General features: G+C 45.9%; 1 long non-coding RNA gene across 1 annotated transcript; it reads left to right on the top strand.

Moving 5' to 3' along the window:
- The first annotated feature begins 8,766 nt into the window (after positions 1-8,766).
- Positions 8,767-12,929, top strand: LOC122364625. Its single transcript, XR_006253602.1, has 2 exons — positions 8,767-11,478; positions 12,327-12,929. It is a non-coding gene; the product is annotated as an uncharacterized LOC122364625 (long non-coding RNA).
- The last annotated feature ends 4,187 nt before the right edge of the window (positions 12,930-17,116 follow it).

The following is a 17,116-nucleotide window of genomic DNA, read 5'->3' as shown; positions in this document are numbered from 1 at the left end:
TGCGTATGGGTGACCCCTAATGCACGTGCCACGTGCAAAACGAAGAGGTGTCAGTTCGGTAACAAGTCTAATAACTCTGTAGTTAGTTTGCCGATTGCGCTGGTACTTGGCATGGATGTAGGCACCCGTCCCGCAATGCATTTCCATGTGTCACGGTTGGGGTGCCGCTGCACGTGCGCACGGGCAGGGTGACGCTTCCAGATCTCGAGAACGGCTGGGCCGATTGTGATCAAAGTTGGCACACCGTTAGGGCTTGGCGAGTAGGGTGCCGTGCACAAGTCAGATGGTACCCAGTTTGCACGTGCGCACGTGCAGGCTGACGCTTCCATATCTCAAGAACGGCTGGACCGACTGTGCTCAAATTTGGCATACCACTAGAGACTGGTTAGTAGGGTGCCGTGCACAAGTCAGTAAGTATGTATTTTCATGTGCCGCGGTTGGGGTGCAGCTGCACGTGCGCACGTGTAGGGGTCGTTTCCAGATCTTGGAAACGGCTGGGCCGAATGCGATTAAATTGGTACACCGCTAGAGACCGGCGAATAGAGTGCCGTGCAAAAGTCAGTTGGGACCCAGCTTGCACGTGCGCACGTGCAGGGTGCCGCTTCAAGATCTCGTAAACGGCCGGGCCGATTGCACCCAAATTTTGCACACCGCTATAGACCGGCGAATAGGGTGCCGTGCACGTCAGTCCGTAGCACACCGACTCCGGTCTGCACGTGCGAGGCTCATCCTCTCGTTTGGCGGCGGGCGTTTTTGCTGCGTTTACAAAGGTGCTTGCTCAAACAACCTGCGGTCCCGCGATGCGGAGCCCGGCATCGCAGATGTCTATTGAAAAACAACCGGAGCGGTCGTTCTCCGGGCTATGTTTTGCAAGTCTGGCAGCGAATCGAGACATCTTGATTGGGGCCTAACCGCAGGTTGTTTGAAAAGACAAACACTAGCACACCGACTGCGGTCTGCACGTGCAAGGCTCATCCTCTCGTTTGGTGGCGGGCGTTTTTGCTGCGTAACCGCAGGTTGTTTGAAAAGACAAACACTATTCGTTAGAATTGTGTTTTTAACCGCAGGTTGTTTGAAAAGACAAACACTATTCGTTAGAATTGTGTTTTTCTATTGAAAAACAACCGGAGCGGTCGTTGTCCGGGCTATGTTTTGCAAGTCTGGCAGCGAATTGGGGCAACTTGAGCGGGGCCTAGACGAAATGTACAATCTTCGTAAAAAGTTCAGTGTATGGGCTCCCGGAGGCGATCTACCTGATGGCAACGGTCGCCACTCGCTAAAAAGTCTTTTGCGCGTGGCACGTGCGATTCCATTTTCCCCATGTTAAGTCAACGGGGTTTTGGACACTTTTTGCGCGATCGCCAATGGCGGGAAAACGAGCCAAGAAGGAGGTGGTTTTCTTCCCAGCATTTTATGGCAAACACGTTCCGGTACACGCTAGTGTGCGCCGTATACCCCTCAGAATCTCGGAACGTGTCTTTGCACGAGGTCAAAGTTGGAATTTTGCTGTGTCCCATGTTAAGTCAATGGACGGCGATGCCGAGACTTTGCAGAGACATTTTCATTCGATCTTTGTACAAAATTTTAGAGATAGATTTCGCCCAAACTCTTATATCTTGTAGAGGAAAGAGCATAGTACATGCCGTTATGCTTCGTTAAGCTGGCAAAACTCATTTTTTCTTATAAAGTTCATTTGAAATTAAATTTTTTTAACATGGAAAGTCAACGGGAGCATCTTTATTCCTCTATAACTTTTAGCTTTAGTAAGATATATAGGTGAAAAGTTAATATAATATACAACTTTTGATGCTCTTTCCACTGATGCCTAGGACGTCACTGCACGATGTGCCGTTTTTAAGAAAAGCTGTAAAAAATCAGGGCTCGACTGTGACTTGAACCCAACCACATTAGAGTATACGAACAGGTGACGGCGATACCTCCCGTGTGCGGATGCGACACTGATTATTGCTAAATATTAGCAGTAGGCCGCCTGTGGGGTGCCTTTACAAACCTTATATCTCTGCAACCACTGGACCGATTCACTCGCGGTCTTTTGTGTGGGATAGCTTCTTCCTTTCTTACACGTAGTGTGCTGTTCTCGATGCGTATGGGTGACCCCTAATGCACGTGCCACGTGCAAAACGAAGAGGTGTCAGTTCGGTAACAAGTCTAATAACTCTGTAGTTAGTTTGCCGATTGTGCTGATACTTGGCATGGTTGTAGGCACCTGCCGCGCAATGCATTTCCATGTGTCACGGTTGGGGTGCCGCTGCACGTGCACACGGGCAGGGTGACGCTTCCAGATCTCGAGAACGGCTGGGCCGATTGTGATCAAAGTTGGCACACCGCTAGAGGCTGGTAAGTAGGGTGCCGTGCACAAGTCAGATGGGACCCGTTATGCACGTGCGCACGTGCAGGCTGACGCTTCCAGATCTCAAGAACGGCTGGGCCGACTGTGCTCAAATTTGGTATACCGCTAGAGACTGGTTAGTAGGGTGCCGTGCACAAGTCAGTTAGTATGTATTTTCATGTGCCACAGTTGGGGTGCAGCTCCACGAGTGCACGTGTAGGGGTCGCTTCCAGATCTTGAAATTGACGGGGCCGTAACCGCAGGTTGTTTGAAAAGACAAACACTATTCGTTAGAATTGTGTTTTTCTATTGAAAAACAACCGGAGCGGTCGTTCTCCGGGCTATGTTTGCAAAGTTGGCCTGAGATTGGGGCATAACCGCAGGTTGTTTCTTCATTGACAAACACTATTCGTTAGAATTGTGTTTTTCTATTGAAAAACAACCGGAGCGGTCCTTCTCCGGGCTATGTTTTGCATGGCTGGCAGCGAATTGGGGCAACTTGATTGGGGCCTAAACTTGTGGCTCGATTTTCGTAAAAATTTCAGTGTATGGGCTCCCGCAGGCGATCTACCTGATGGCACCGGTCGCTACTCGCTTAAAACCTCGTGGCACGTGGCACGTGCGTTTCAATTTTCGCCCATGTTAAGTCAATGGGGTTTTGGACACTTTTTGCGCCATCGGGAATGGCGGAAAAACGAGCCAAGAAAGGGGTGGTTTTCATCCCAGCATTTTATGGCAAACACGTTTGGGTACACGCTAGTGTGCGCCGTATACCCCTCAGAATTTCGTAACGTGCCTTTGCACGAGGTCAAAGTTGAACTTTTTTCGCTCCCCATGTTAAGTCAATGGACGTTTTTGCAGAGACATTTTCATTCGTTCATTGCACAAAATTATATGATACGATTTTGTTTAAACTTTCAGGACCTGTTGAGAAACGACCATAGAACATGTTGTTATGCTTCGTTATGAAATATAATGGCCCGTTTTGGGGTAATCGGCACGTGCATTTTCCCATAGGGTTAACATGGGAAAAATTTAAAATGCGATTTGCGAAAAATTTCGTCAATTATATTTGCTGATATTTTTAGGGTCGGATCTCGGGCTGGCACCCCAACTGACGGTGGTAATTATTTAAAATATAATTGACAAAAATTCGGGTAATCGTCACGAACATTTACCTCATGTTGAGCCTATGGCGATTTCGAAATATTATTTTCAAATCGATTTTGTCAAAAATTTCCACGTTAGATTTTGAAAATGTTCCAATATGTTGTGCCCCGGGGTGTCGGCTACCACATGGTATGGGTCAGATATGGGGCGATTGAAAAGCACGTGCCACGTGCAAACGTGTTTGATGGGGTAACCTCGGGGAAAATCCGACATTGGCCTACTCGGGGTCCTATGGCGTGGAAACGACTTCAACTAGCGACACCAAATCAGTGCAGCCGGTGAGCAGATGAGTCCAGCTTGTCGCACTAGTGGTCACGTGTCGCACGTGCTATTGCACGTGCCGTGGCACGGGGTCAATTTTGGTGCTTAAACATACTAGCATTGTGAAATGCAAGGAGTGGGGGAAATAGCCGTCAGGCCGTCAGTTTTTATGATAGGGTCGATCTGAAAACGGGTTTAGGCACAGAATGAAGGACGCTAAAAAACTGCTATCTCGGATTTTTTGTAAAATGAAAAATTTAAAATTCTGGGGAAATTATATATTCGAAAGGTGAAATTTCCCTAAATTTTCCCGTTTTTCGAGTTTAGCCGTCCACTGCTCAGAGACGGTGACACCGGCCGGGGTCATCTTTTACATGCTGATGGCCACGTCGATGGGTCATCACGTGGCGTGAACGGTGAAGCTATCAGAGGTCCGGCACGTGCCACGTGGCCACGTGTTTGAGTCGCGTACCTCCCAGATTATCGTGTGTTTGCCGATTTGTGGCCTTATAGCACGAAAACAGCACAAGCCAGGAACACTGAAATGGTGCAATCAGTGAGGGGACAAGTCCTGCTTACACTACCGGCGGTCACGTGGCACACGTGCAAATTTGGGCACCTCCGTTGCGGAGATATTTTAGAGTGAAATATTCAAATGAACATAACTTTGCCAGTTTAAGTCCGATTGGACTAGAATTTGGTGGGTTGATGAATTGTTAAGCGACATGAACGAATGCGGCACGTTTGTTGCAGTGCGCCACGTTTGTCTCAAAGCGCCATTTTTGCCACAAAGTGCAGTATGTGCGTAACTTTGTCGAACATTGGACGATTAGGATGCGCTGTAATTAAGGGATGGCTGCTTAAACGGCAGATATGAATGCACCACATTTGCCACATTTTTTTTTGCAGCGTTTTGCGGTTGGCGGCGGGCGGGCGTGCGTTGCGGGCGTTTTTTGCGGAGGTGTTTGCGTTTTTTGCGTTTTTTTGTGTTTGGCGGCGGGCGGGCGGGCGATGCGGGTGTTTTGCGGTGTTTGCGTTTGTCGGCGGGCGGCCGTTTTAGCGGCGGTTTGCGGCGGGCGGCTGTTTTTTGCGGCGTTTTGTAGTTTGCGGCGGGCGGCCGTTTCTTTTGCGGCGTTTTGCGGTCGCCGGCGGCCGGGCGTTATTTGCGGTGTTGCGGTTTTAGGCGGGCGGCCGTGTTTTGCGGCGTTTTGCCTTTGGCGGCGGGCGATGCGGGCGATTTTTTTGTGGCGGTGGTATTTGCGTTTTTTTGCGGTTTTTGCGTTTTGCGGCGGACGGGCGTTTTGCGGCTTTTTTGCGTTTTTTTTCTGCGATTTTTGCCTGCGGGCGATTGTTTTTTGCTTGTTTTTTTTTGCGGCTTTTGCGTTGGCGTTTTGCGAGTTTTGCGGTTTTGCGTTTTGCGGCGGACGGGCAGTTTTTCACAATTAAAGTCCCAACCTTTGGATCCGCAGTGCTGTTCGACAAGCGCTGCCCGGGCCTAGAGTGCAGTGCATGTCAGTTCGTAGCACACCCATTCCGGTCTGGACGTGCAAGGCTCATCCTCTCGTTTGGCGTTTTTTTTTGCGGCGTTACAGAGGTGCTTGCTCAAACAACCTGCGGTCCCGCGATGCGGAGCCCAGCATCGCAGATGCTGGTATGTATTTTCATGTGCCACGTTAGAATTGTGTTTTTCTATTGAAAAACAACCGGAGCGGTCGTTCTCCGGGCTATGTTTGCAAAGTTGGCCTGAGATTGGGGCAACTTGACGGGGGCCTAGACGAATCGCTCAATTTCCGTAAAAAGTTCAGAGTATGGGCTCCCGCAGGCGATCTACCTGATGGCACCGGTCGCTACTCGCTAAAAAGTCTTTTGCGCGTGGCACGTGCGATTCCATTTTCCCCATGTTAAGTCAATGGGGTTTTGGACACTTTTTGCGCGATCGCGAATGGCGGGAAAACGAGCCAAGGAAGAGGTGGTTTTCTTCCGAGCATTTTATGGCAAACACGTTCCGGTACACGCCAGTGTGCGCTGTATACCCGTCAGAATCTCGGAACGTGTCTTTGCACGAGGTCAAAGTTGGAATTTTGCTGTGTCCCATGTTAAGTCAATGGACGGCGATGTCGAGCCTTTGCAGAGACATTTTCATTCGATCTTTGTACAAAATTTTAGAGATAGATTTCGCCCAAACTCTTATATCTTGTAGAGGAAAGAGCATAGTACATGCTGGTATGCTTCGCTAAGCTGGCAGAAATCGTTTTTTCTTATAAAGTTAATTTGAAATTTTAAATTTTTAACATGGAAAGTCAATGGGAGCGTCTTTGTTGCTTAATAACTTTTTACGTTGCAGATATACCAAAGTGAAAAGTTAATAAAATATACAACTTTCGATGCTCTTTCCAACAATGTATAGAACGTCACTGCACGATGTGCCGTTTTTAAGAAAAGCTGTAAAAAAGCAGGGCTCGACTGTGACTTGAACCCAACCACATTAGAGTATACGAACAGGTGACGGCGATACCTCCCGTGTGCGGATGCGACACTGATTATTTGCTAAATATTAACAGTAGGCCGCCTGTGGGATGCCTTTACAAACCTTATATCTCTGCAACCACTGGACCGATTCACTCGCGGTCTTTTGTGTGGGATAGCTTCTTCCTTTCTTACACGTAGTGTGCTGTTCTTGATGCGTATGGGTGACCCCTAATGCGCGTGCCACGTGCAAAACGAAGAGGTGTCAGTTAGGTAACAAGTCTAATAACTCTGTAGTTAGTTTGCCGATTGCGCAGATACTTGGCATGGTTGTAGGCACCTGCCGCGCAATGCATTTCCATGTCTCGCGGTTGGGGTGCCGCTGCACGTGCACACGTGCAGGGTGACGCTTCCAGATCTCGAGAACGGCTGGGCCGATTGTGATCAAAGTTGGCACACCGTTAGGGATCGGCGAGCAGGGTGCCGTGCACAAATCAGATGGCACTCATCTTGCACGTGCGCACGTGCAGGGTGACGCTTCCAGATCTCGAGAACGGCCGGGCCGACTGTGCTCAAATTTGGAATACCACTAGAGACTGGTTAGTAGGGTGCCGTGCACAAGTCAGTAAGTATGTATTTTCATGTGCCGCGGTTGGGGTGCAGCTGCACGTGCACACGTGCAGGGTGACGCCTCCAGATCTCGAGAACGGCCGGACCGATTGTAGCCGAACTTAGCACACCGCCAGAGATCGGTAAGTAGGTTGCCGTGGAAAAGTCAGATGGGACCCATTTTGCACGTGCGCACGTGCAGGGTGTCGCTTCCAGATCTCGAAAACGGCCGGGTCGATTGCACTCAAATTTGGCACACCGCTGTAGACCGACGAATAGGGTGCCGTGCACGTCAGTCCGTAACCGCTGGTTGTTTGAAAAGACAAACACTATTCGTTAGAATTGTGTTTTTCTATTGAAAAACAACCGGAGCGGTCCTTCTCCGGGCTATGTTTAGCAAGTCTGGCAGCGAATCGAGACATTTTGGGTGGGGCCTAAACGTGCATTGCGATTTTCGTAAAAAGTTCAGTGTATGGGCTCTTGGGGGCGATCTACCTGATGGCACCGGTCGCTACTCGCTTAAAACCTCGTGGCACGTGGCACGTGCGATTCCATTTTCCCCATGTTAAGTCAACGGGGTTTTGGACACTTTTTGCGCGATCGCCAATAGCGGAAAAACGAGCCAAGAAGGAGGTGGTTTTCTTCCCAGCATTTTATGGCAAACACGTTTGGGTACACGCTAGTGTGCGCCGTATACCCCTCAGAACTTCGTAACGTGTCTTTGCACGAGGTCAAAGTTGAACTTTTTTCGCTCCCCATGTTAAGTCAATGGGCGTTTTTGCAGAGACTTTTTCATTCGCTCATTGTACAAAATTATATGATACGATTTTGTTTAAACTTTCAGGACTTGTTGAGAAAAGACCATAGAACATGTTGTTATGCTTCTTTAAGCTGTGCAAATTCGTTTGTTGTCTTTAGGCTCGTTTAAAGATGAAAAATTTTAACATGCAAAGTCAATGGGAGCGTCTTTGATGCTTAATAACTTTGTACCTTGAAGACATATTCAAGTGAAAAGTTGATAGGATATACAATTTTTGATGCTCTTTCCAATGATATATAGAGCGTTATTGTACGTTGTGCCGTTTTCCAGGTGTTGTCCATCTGAACTTGTCAGTCACGTGACCCATTTGACCTTCGGATCCAATTCTCGTAGTCAATTCTGGCGCTTTTGTTACCATAGCGAATTATGTAACACCGTGTTCACAGTTTACTGACGACGAAGATCCTGCTTAATCTGGTCAATGGCGTTCGAGAACTGCGGCCAAGCCCCGCTGATCTTCAACGTGATTGGTCGGTGGGCGTATAGAATCTCCGTCGTCAGGGAGACTGCGAACACGGGGTAAACCAAGGGGTAAACAATCTGTGCGTGTGGAATGGGGAGTGGCAAGGCCATCTATAGAAGGTACAGTCACTCCCCCGCCGACCAATCAGAGACAGATCCTGAGTGACGTCACCCCTGATGCTCGCAAGGGGTACTCCATTCCTTTGCAACGTAAAAATGACTAACTTCATTTGAAGATTATTGATCGCACTCTACACATATCGCTCAGCCGTTGATGTCAATGGAAAGCTTAACTAATTTTTCAGCGACAAAAAAGAGCAGCAATATGCTAAGAAATGGCCGGTTTTGAAGATATAGACGATTTACAAGCCCTCTGCAGCAGCAGGAAAGCAACGAAAAAACGCATCTAGCTTATATTTTTACTATGGATAAATCATTTTTCAGTAAGTTTTTAGATATGGTATAGATTTAAGTTACAACTTTATTACAATATTTTCATTACTTGAAACTTTATTTCAAAATAATATTTTCAAAAATGGCAGCTGTTGGCAAGTAGCTTGGGAGCGATTGTGGCGCATCGCGCCATTAATTGTCCTGAGGCCCCCTTATGATGTCATCAAAGGTGGAGTGACATGGGCCTGGGGAGTGGTGAATGTGCAGGGGCGATGATAGGCGCTGATGTCGATTTTTATTTATACTTTTATCCTTATTATACATTCTGATCATTTTTTACGTTCAGGAGTTTTCTCTGTTGATTTAACATAAAAAACGGTGTGTTTTACTGTTATTGCCAAGTGCCATATTGATATTGAAATTGGGGTACAATTCAACATTCACTCAGTTGGGGAAACTACGAGGAGCCAAACAAAAATTGGATTAGCCAATCAGCGGCTGGAGTGGGCGGGGCGATGACCATATATGGTCATAAAATCAGACAACTTCATCTTTTCAATGAATTTTAGCATTCAAATGAAAAGATAAGGCATAAGAATGTTTTTTAACCACGCAAGGCCTACACTCACCCGGTGCATAATTAACTGGCGGCTCTAAATCGCAGAGTTACAACGCAAGGTCAAACCGTGATTGGTCCGTGATTGGCAAATGTGGCGGATTGAAACGGACGCGCCAAAAAATGTAAGCAGTACCGTGGTTTAAAAATGTCATTATTTTTATTATTTTGTTTATGGTTTTTTAAATTGTAGTTAAGTTATTATTATAGAATTAAATATTTTTGTTTATTGTAATTAAATTAAATCTTTGAACAATTTTCTTTTATAAAACCAATCCATTTATTGAATGGCCAGCTGATTGCGACGCCCAGAACCTGCAGAAAAGCCGTTTTCCTATCGCCATTTTCGAGTCAATTCGCCAAATTTTATCAAATCACACCAATTGCTAGTGAAAAATGGAAGCCTTTTCTCTCCAATAAGTGGACGCGATACCGCAAGTACCGGCTTGTCATACCGTTTTTCACACTTAGTAGCGGGGGCTGCATTTATGCCCATATATGGTCATCAAAAGTCCATTTATTGACCAATCCATTTTTTGACGTTCACCTTGTAGTTTCCCCAACTGCACTGGTTTTCTATGGCCTGTTGTGCATCATATTATTGGTAATGTGAATATAGGTACTCCATACACTGCTACTTTTGGGTACATATAAATGTTTGACCTGATTTTAGTTCACTTCACCTTATTTTTTTTTGCAGGAACAGTTATCACACCATTATTGTGCAAAAAATAAGGGTGGTTTAACGCGGCACTCTGTCAGCCACTTTTGGCTTCCATAGACATCAACAAGCCTATACCTCCAACACTACCAGAGGTTGACGTTAGCTCCACGGAATGCGCTGGCAGCTGCTGGCAGCGTGCCCATGAAACACAGCCAGGGGTTTCCTCTGTAAAGTCATTATTGTCTAGGTACATGGGCCTTTAGCAATTGTTAACAGCTATAAAAATTGGAATTAGAAATGTTCAGGTATTATGAGCATCAGCTAAACAGGGAAGCATATTTGGCTACAGCCCATCTTGCAACGCCTCAATGAAATTTAACGAGAAACTTAAATTGAGGGAGCAGCTACATAACTGAGGTAAAGCCCATAAATCCTTGTGGATTTACCTACATACCTGAGGTAAATCCACAAGGCACCTTGAGTTCAAACTATGAAGTGACTCCAAGCGAAATATAGCAGAAATTGTGACTTAAATGAGCTTAGAAATAATCTGCTTAGTTCATTTGAAATGTATTGTTACCCCCTTTCTAACCATGCATATTTTTGTGTCTTGTGAGGTCTCATATAGCAATAAAAATAGAAAAGTTATACAAGAGCAGTGACATGCATAGTTTGCTTGTGTTGTCACAACTTTGTACAATATTTCCAGCTTTATAATATGCAGTTATCAGTCACATTGGGCATCACACATGTATTATTTTTTCCTGCAGGAGGGAAGACACAGGAGGGAACTAGTGACTCATGTTTTTGCTTCTATCGCTTCACCCCTGGGGAATCAGTTCCTACACTCCTTGAATATAATGGTCACCAAGGGGTGCTGTCCTGACACGTTCACTTTCTGTTGAGAAGGTTAGAACAAACACCATGTGTGTCATTTAGTTGCATATATAATGCTTCAATGTTAAGTCTGCATAAAGCCTGGAGTCTGTAGCCACTCTTAATCCTAGGTTGTCGTGACCTTAATCTAGCCTGGGTGGATATTTTGCTGTGCTAAAAGCACGGACTCCGCTACGCCCCAGTGCGGCGGCCGGGGCGCCTCCCCTGGAAGAAGACGGCGCCGGGGAGGGGATGGACACTGTTACACTTGCGGTTTTTTGTGTGGGGTAGCGTATACCCTTCTTACAGGTATTTACTATGGACAATGCATGCGGGTGACCTCCACTGCACGTGACACGTGTAAAACAGAGAGGTGTCATTTTTGTTGTAATGACAATAGCACGGTACAACTTGATTGTGATGACAATAACTACATTATAAAAAGGATGTAGGCACCCACCGGGCAATGTGTTTAAATGTGTCACGGTTGGGGTGCAACTGCACGTGCACATGTGCAGGGTGACGCTTCCAGATGTCGAGAACGGCCGGGCCGATTGTGCTCAGATTTGGCACATCGCTAGAGACCGGTTAGTAGGGTGCCGTGCGCAAGTGGGAACTGAAAATGTCTAAAATAGAGATGTTGCAGCTTGAAGGAAATGCAATCAAACTGTCAATCATACAGTGATACTGTTTTTTTTTTTTACAGGAGACAAGATTGAAGTGCAGCCAACACTGCATGGTGCTTCTCACAAGAGCTGACCCATTGCTGTTTTTCAACTCTTCTGGAAAAGGTAATATTGGCAGATACTTACATTGTTTCACAATCTACGTTCTGGTATGGGTCTCCCCTCCGCGGACCATCTGGTGGGACCATCAACCGCTGGGACACGACCCAGCGGTTGTAGTGGTCTACTATTCATCTATAAATCTTAAAAAGTCCGCCGCCGTCGGGGTTACGCTTAAAAAGGCTTTATGCGGCGCCGTCGATTGACGCACGAGGGTGAAATTTTCACGGCTCGTGGGTCGCGTCATTCAACAGGTCGTATTAAATCTTGGGCACGATGCGGCCGGGGGTGCGCCCGTGGCGCGTGCTCATGTGCGCCATAGGGTTAGCATTAGAATCGGCAAAAACAGGCTGCGGCGGCGTGACGCCCAAAAACGGATATTGCGGCGCCGTCGATTGACGCACGAGGGTGAAATTCTCACGACTCGTGGGTCACGTAATTCAACAGGTCGTATTAGATTTTGGGCACGATTCGGCCGGGGGTGCGCCCGTGGCGCGTGCTCATGTGCGCCATAGGGTTAACATTAAAAACGGCAAAAACAGGCTATTGCTCCAGATGGTCCGACCACTACAACCCTATATGATGCACTCTTGGCTGCATCCCCACCCCACCCTTTCCCCTTACAGTATGAAGTATGAATAACAGTGATTTTTTACTGGAGCTGCAAAGTGTGCCTTTGAACCACCTTATGATATACTAGTATCTAAAGTATTTGTCCATCAGGATCAGTTATCTAATGGCAGTAGACTGTTGTCTTCACATACTTCATATCTATTTTGGCTACTGCATTGTGTTCTGTAAAAAAATATGGAAAACGTTTCGGATGTATTTTTTAGTGGAATGCTTCTTTACAGATCCCGAAAGAAGATAACAGCTTGTTTTCTTCACCGCCACCAGTCTACCTGCTCTCTGCACACTCGGCAGAGCGCGGCAGGGCACCCCACGGAGCTGCACTAGTCACATCCGGGCCCCACGCCGGTCGACGGCCGATGCGATGGAGGCACTACTCCGAGCTGGACTGGTGGCCGGCTCGGAGCTGGTGGATGTCGACCGCGGAGCGGCGATCTACTCCTTCCACCGGGGCCGGCAGCAGGAGCTCCAGATGTCCTTGTGCCACCCGTCCGGCCAGGCCTCCATCCACCTTGTAGAGGCGGAGCGGGAGACGGTGAAGCTCACGGCTCCGTTGGAACATGGCCGCTGGGAGGCCTGCGGCGCGGACGACGGATGCGGCAGTTGGTCAAGACACGGCAGCGTACTCGAGGTGCTTCTCGCCTGGAGGACGCAGGCGAATCGCGTTATCCGAGCTGTGCCTCGTCATGGTGCGATGAGCCTTAATAGACTAATGCATATTCTTCCTTTGGCTGTAATTCATTTGCTGCTGCCCGCTGGGCTAAGGAGTAACTCTGGGCGCCTACTTTGGGCAGACGCTCGTCCAGTGCCGCTCTTCGTTTGCCGCACATATCTTTATTTATTCTTTGTTACAATTCCGTCTTTGGTCATTTTTTTTTTACCATGGGGGCACTTGAAAGTTTTGTTTTTAAATCTGTGGACATTGAACCTGGAATCGGTTTTTGTCGGATTTCGGTTTTGTTTTTGCACTGTGGAAATATCTCGTTCAATATTTTTTAAGATAGGGCGTGCATAAACTTTTAGTCTCATTACTCCTCTGTGCATCTAAATTCTAAAGTACTATAATGTGTATCTCAAGTGTTTGGTGCTGTACTGTTATTATTTATGGTTAATCCAGTGCTGATTTATGGTTAATCCAGTTTTTATTCGATTGAATCGTTGTGTGTAATGTGCATGACATCCGCGTACCGCCTGTAGCAGTGTTATATATTTTCATTTATGCTGGAAAATAATAATTTTCTTGTTCATTGGCTTTATTCGATGACAGAGACGTGCCAGATGACTGGGGCTGCGACTTGACTTGGTAGTTGTTAACGTTGCAAACTTCAACCATCAAGCATGATGTGGAAACGTCACATTCCGTTATCAAATCTTCGTACCGTAAATACTGAATAAGATCAATACTAGGCTGGAGCTTGCTAGAAAAACCGTGCATTGACAACGGCGAGTGGTGGACCTGAGTAGCGGCCGGGGCTACCCGGACGGTTTCGTCCTCCAGGTGGAGTCCCAGACTGGTGACTGGGAGGGCTTGCACCCAGGCGGCGGTGTGGGGCTCTGCGGCAGCAAGAAGACGCACCCGGACCACCTGGTTTGCCCCATCCAGCAGACACTGCTGAGACGTCTTAGAGAACGCCTCATCCCAAGCGCGCTGCTTGCCCTCTTCTGACCATTAGTTATACCACGGATCACCTTATGTGACACCTTATAGGCCCGGGCAGTATGTGATCTGTGGTTATACCCAAGTCTATGTTAACTTATTTTTTATGCGTATTCATACCTATGCTCATTTTATTTGCCGCATACGCTAGAGCAATCTTAGCATAGAAATGAGTATTGTATAAATTGTATTATACCTATAATGGGTATGAAAAATTTTCTAGCCTGAATCTTCAATGCAAAGCAATGTCAAGAGTATTACATAAATAAGAGTTTTACGCTTAGGCCAAAACTTTTGTTTTTTGCTTATTTCTGTTTATTAAATAAAATCAATTTTTTACAAAAATATATGTTAACATATTCAGCTACATTTTGTCAAAATTGTTTAAAGATATCAATAAACCACGATGGCGGCACAACGGAGTTCTATAGCCTTGGGCACAACTCAAACACCAAGCAGAAACTGTCACGTGACTGCCTGGCCCAACCTTATCTTTAGGAATCGTAGGAATCTATGGGAATCTATAGGAATCTTGTCGGGACGTCGGGACCCTTGACGGATCCGGCTGTTGATTGAGGTGTCAGTTGTGATAGAAGTGATCAGATATTATTTCGAAAAATTCGTCATAAATTGTTGCTGTCTAATGGTTTGCTAGAAGAGACTTGAAGACTCGGGAAAGAACAGACACGGTGAGTTTGACGCTGCACTGCCACGCTCGACCATCTTCGTCGGCTCGACTAACTTGTTTAGCGTCTGTTAACTTTTTCGAAAGGTAGTTAGGCAAGAAACATGAATTTCGCAAAAATCGTCCTTATTGATAGTCAAATGGTCACTCTGTTTTGCAACAAATGACTCCGAGGATAACAGATTCTGGTTATATGCTCCGAAAAATGCGCATCTGAGACAAACGCGAGTTGTTTACAGCTTTGATTCACGTTGCTAGGTGGTTGCTATGGAGCTATGGATACTTCCTTGCAGAGTAATTTGCATTTTGGTGTCTTATGTGATATCGACATATGCCACCCCTAATAGCTCAATTAATGCTGATAACAGTCCGGCGCACTGTGGTATCTCCGATTCATTTATGGAGACATTTCTTTTATTGGAAACGTTTCCAATTTTGACTACTCTTCTGTTCCAAAAATGAAAACGCTTGCTCCATAAATAGAAACGCTAACATTTCCGCACAAATTTTCTTGCCAAGGGTGGCTGGATTTGATGTAGGTATAACCACTGTTTTGCGTAAAACAAGCACGGATACACCAAAAGCACTTGTCTTCTTGCATGGAAAGCTGTCGTATGCATTCAAAGTCACCACCTAAAAATGCTCCTGAATCGTATCCATTTATGGAGACTTAGTTTCCAAAAATGGGAACGCTGACGTTCCAAAAATAGAAACGCTGAAGTTCAAATGTGTGCAAATTTAGCTTAAAGGAACTATCCCACCTTCTAAAATGTTGTTAAAACCAGTTAAATTGTGGTCGACTTTATAGATTGGATGATATGTGACGTCACAGCCCAAAATTACCTCCTTCCCCAGGTCACATTACTGTCATAAAGCTGATTCTTTTTACTCTGTAGGCACTACAACAAAGTTCAGACCAAGTTTTAAGTGATTTTTTAACTAACAAACCCATTTAAATCAGAATGACTAAACGAGGTGACGTCACACTAACGGTCGCTCCATGTTGAAGATAGGGCCTGGCGCAAGGCCCATTTTCAAATGAAGGGAACAAATTTCTTCAACACCAAGAGGCCGCGGGGGTTGCAACCTAGATAGATAGTGGTTTCTGAACCTCGCCGCAAACTTGGCTATCTCAACTCAAACCCCATGTTAAAGGTGGGATAGTCCCTTTAAATGTGTTTTTTAAAATTCACATGCAACTAAAAATTGATGTTTTGGGACTGGTTTAGCATCTCGGCTCTCGGCAGTTACCTTGGACGTCGGGTTTGATACTAATATATTATGCGCCGCAACTTAGCACATTCAAAAGTCAACTAAAACTAAGATTTCCTAGAAACTACTGGACAAATGTGGTCCAAAGTGGGCAGTACATAAAGTGTAGATATCATTTCAATATATAAAATTGATATCAATGTTACACATGAGCTAGAATGAATAAATTCATCGTCAGAATACGACGGTATTTGGTGTGACGACGGTGCAGACCTTATTTGATTAGAAAACTTGTGAATTTTTTTATCACGTCAACATGTTATAAGCATCGCCTCGTTTGTCGACTTTCGGTTTCTGATCGGAAATTCGGAGAAGAGGAATATAAACTAGAATGCTGGCTGTCGATTGGTGGCATCCTGCGCATGCCAAATTGCAGCAATCAATGCCCAGTTTGCTTTCAAGGTAGCGATGCACGCAGCGTCTCCATTAATGGAACAGACCGTTTCTATTTTTGGAAACGGCGTATCCATTTTTGGAACATTGTTCCAAAAATGGAAGCGTTTCCATAAGTGGATCGGAAATACTACAGTGTGCCCGACTGATAATATTGTTGATTTGTTGAAGAGGATGCTGAAATGTATGAATAGAGCTCTGCAATCCTTGTTTTAATTAGTTAAGCGGTAAGCTACATAGAGTGACATTCAAAAGTGGGCCAAAAATCTTGTCGGACGTTTTTTACCTTCAACCTTGGGCGTTGTTGGCCACACCTGCTAGTCTTTTATTGCAGGTGAATAAAACCGCAATCAAATTTACATAAATCAAAATTACAGCTTATGGTGCTGCAGTGTACCTGAACGAACTTTCAAAACTGGGTGAAAACAGAAAAATGTAGGTGGTGACCCATGACAGTCTTCGAGTTATTCTCGATTTTGTAGAAAAAAGAATACTTGCCACGCAATGACAAGAGGGCTTTATATTGTTTAATGTGTATGCAATAGGTACATTAATTCGAGCCGGCAGGGAAGGGGGATGTTTTTGGCCACAAATGTCAGTTGTTTTCTTCTTATGTGTAACAAAAACCATGGCACGCAGTAGGAGATAATTGAAATGCTATTCTTTTAACCGAAAACACCCTCAAGCATTGTGGTTTTACTTTAAGGTTTCGGGATTTTTAGCCATAATGGCCTGTGGTACCCGATCTTATCGAGCTCCTGGGATTATGGCTTTACGAGATCAATCAGGATCAGGTACGGAGTATATGATGTGGGACCAGTGTGCGTCCAGTCTTGCCTTGAAGCAGTTCAGCGAGGGTGCACCAACCACCTCGGAGGGGAGTCCATTCCAGTCGTTCACGACTCGGGCGGCAAAGGCCTCACCCTCGAGGCTGCTGGAAACTTCTGGATTTTAAACTGATGTCCCCGAGTAACTCCTGCAGCCAGAGCGAAGAATGACCTGGGGTC

Source organism: Amphibalanus amphitrite, unplaced genomic scaffold (assembly GCF_019059575.1).
Source record: "Amphibalanus amphitrite isolate SeventyFive unplaced genomic scaffold, NRLGWU_Aamphi_draft 000687F_arrow, whole genome shotgun sequence".
Lineage (NCBI taxonomy): Eukaryota > Metazoa > Arthropoda > Thecostraca > Balanomorpha > Balanidae > Amphibalanus > Amphibalanus amphitrite.
The sequence above is the reverse complement of the archived record's forward strand: the minus strand, read 5'-3'. Positions and strand labels throughout refer to the sequence as shown.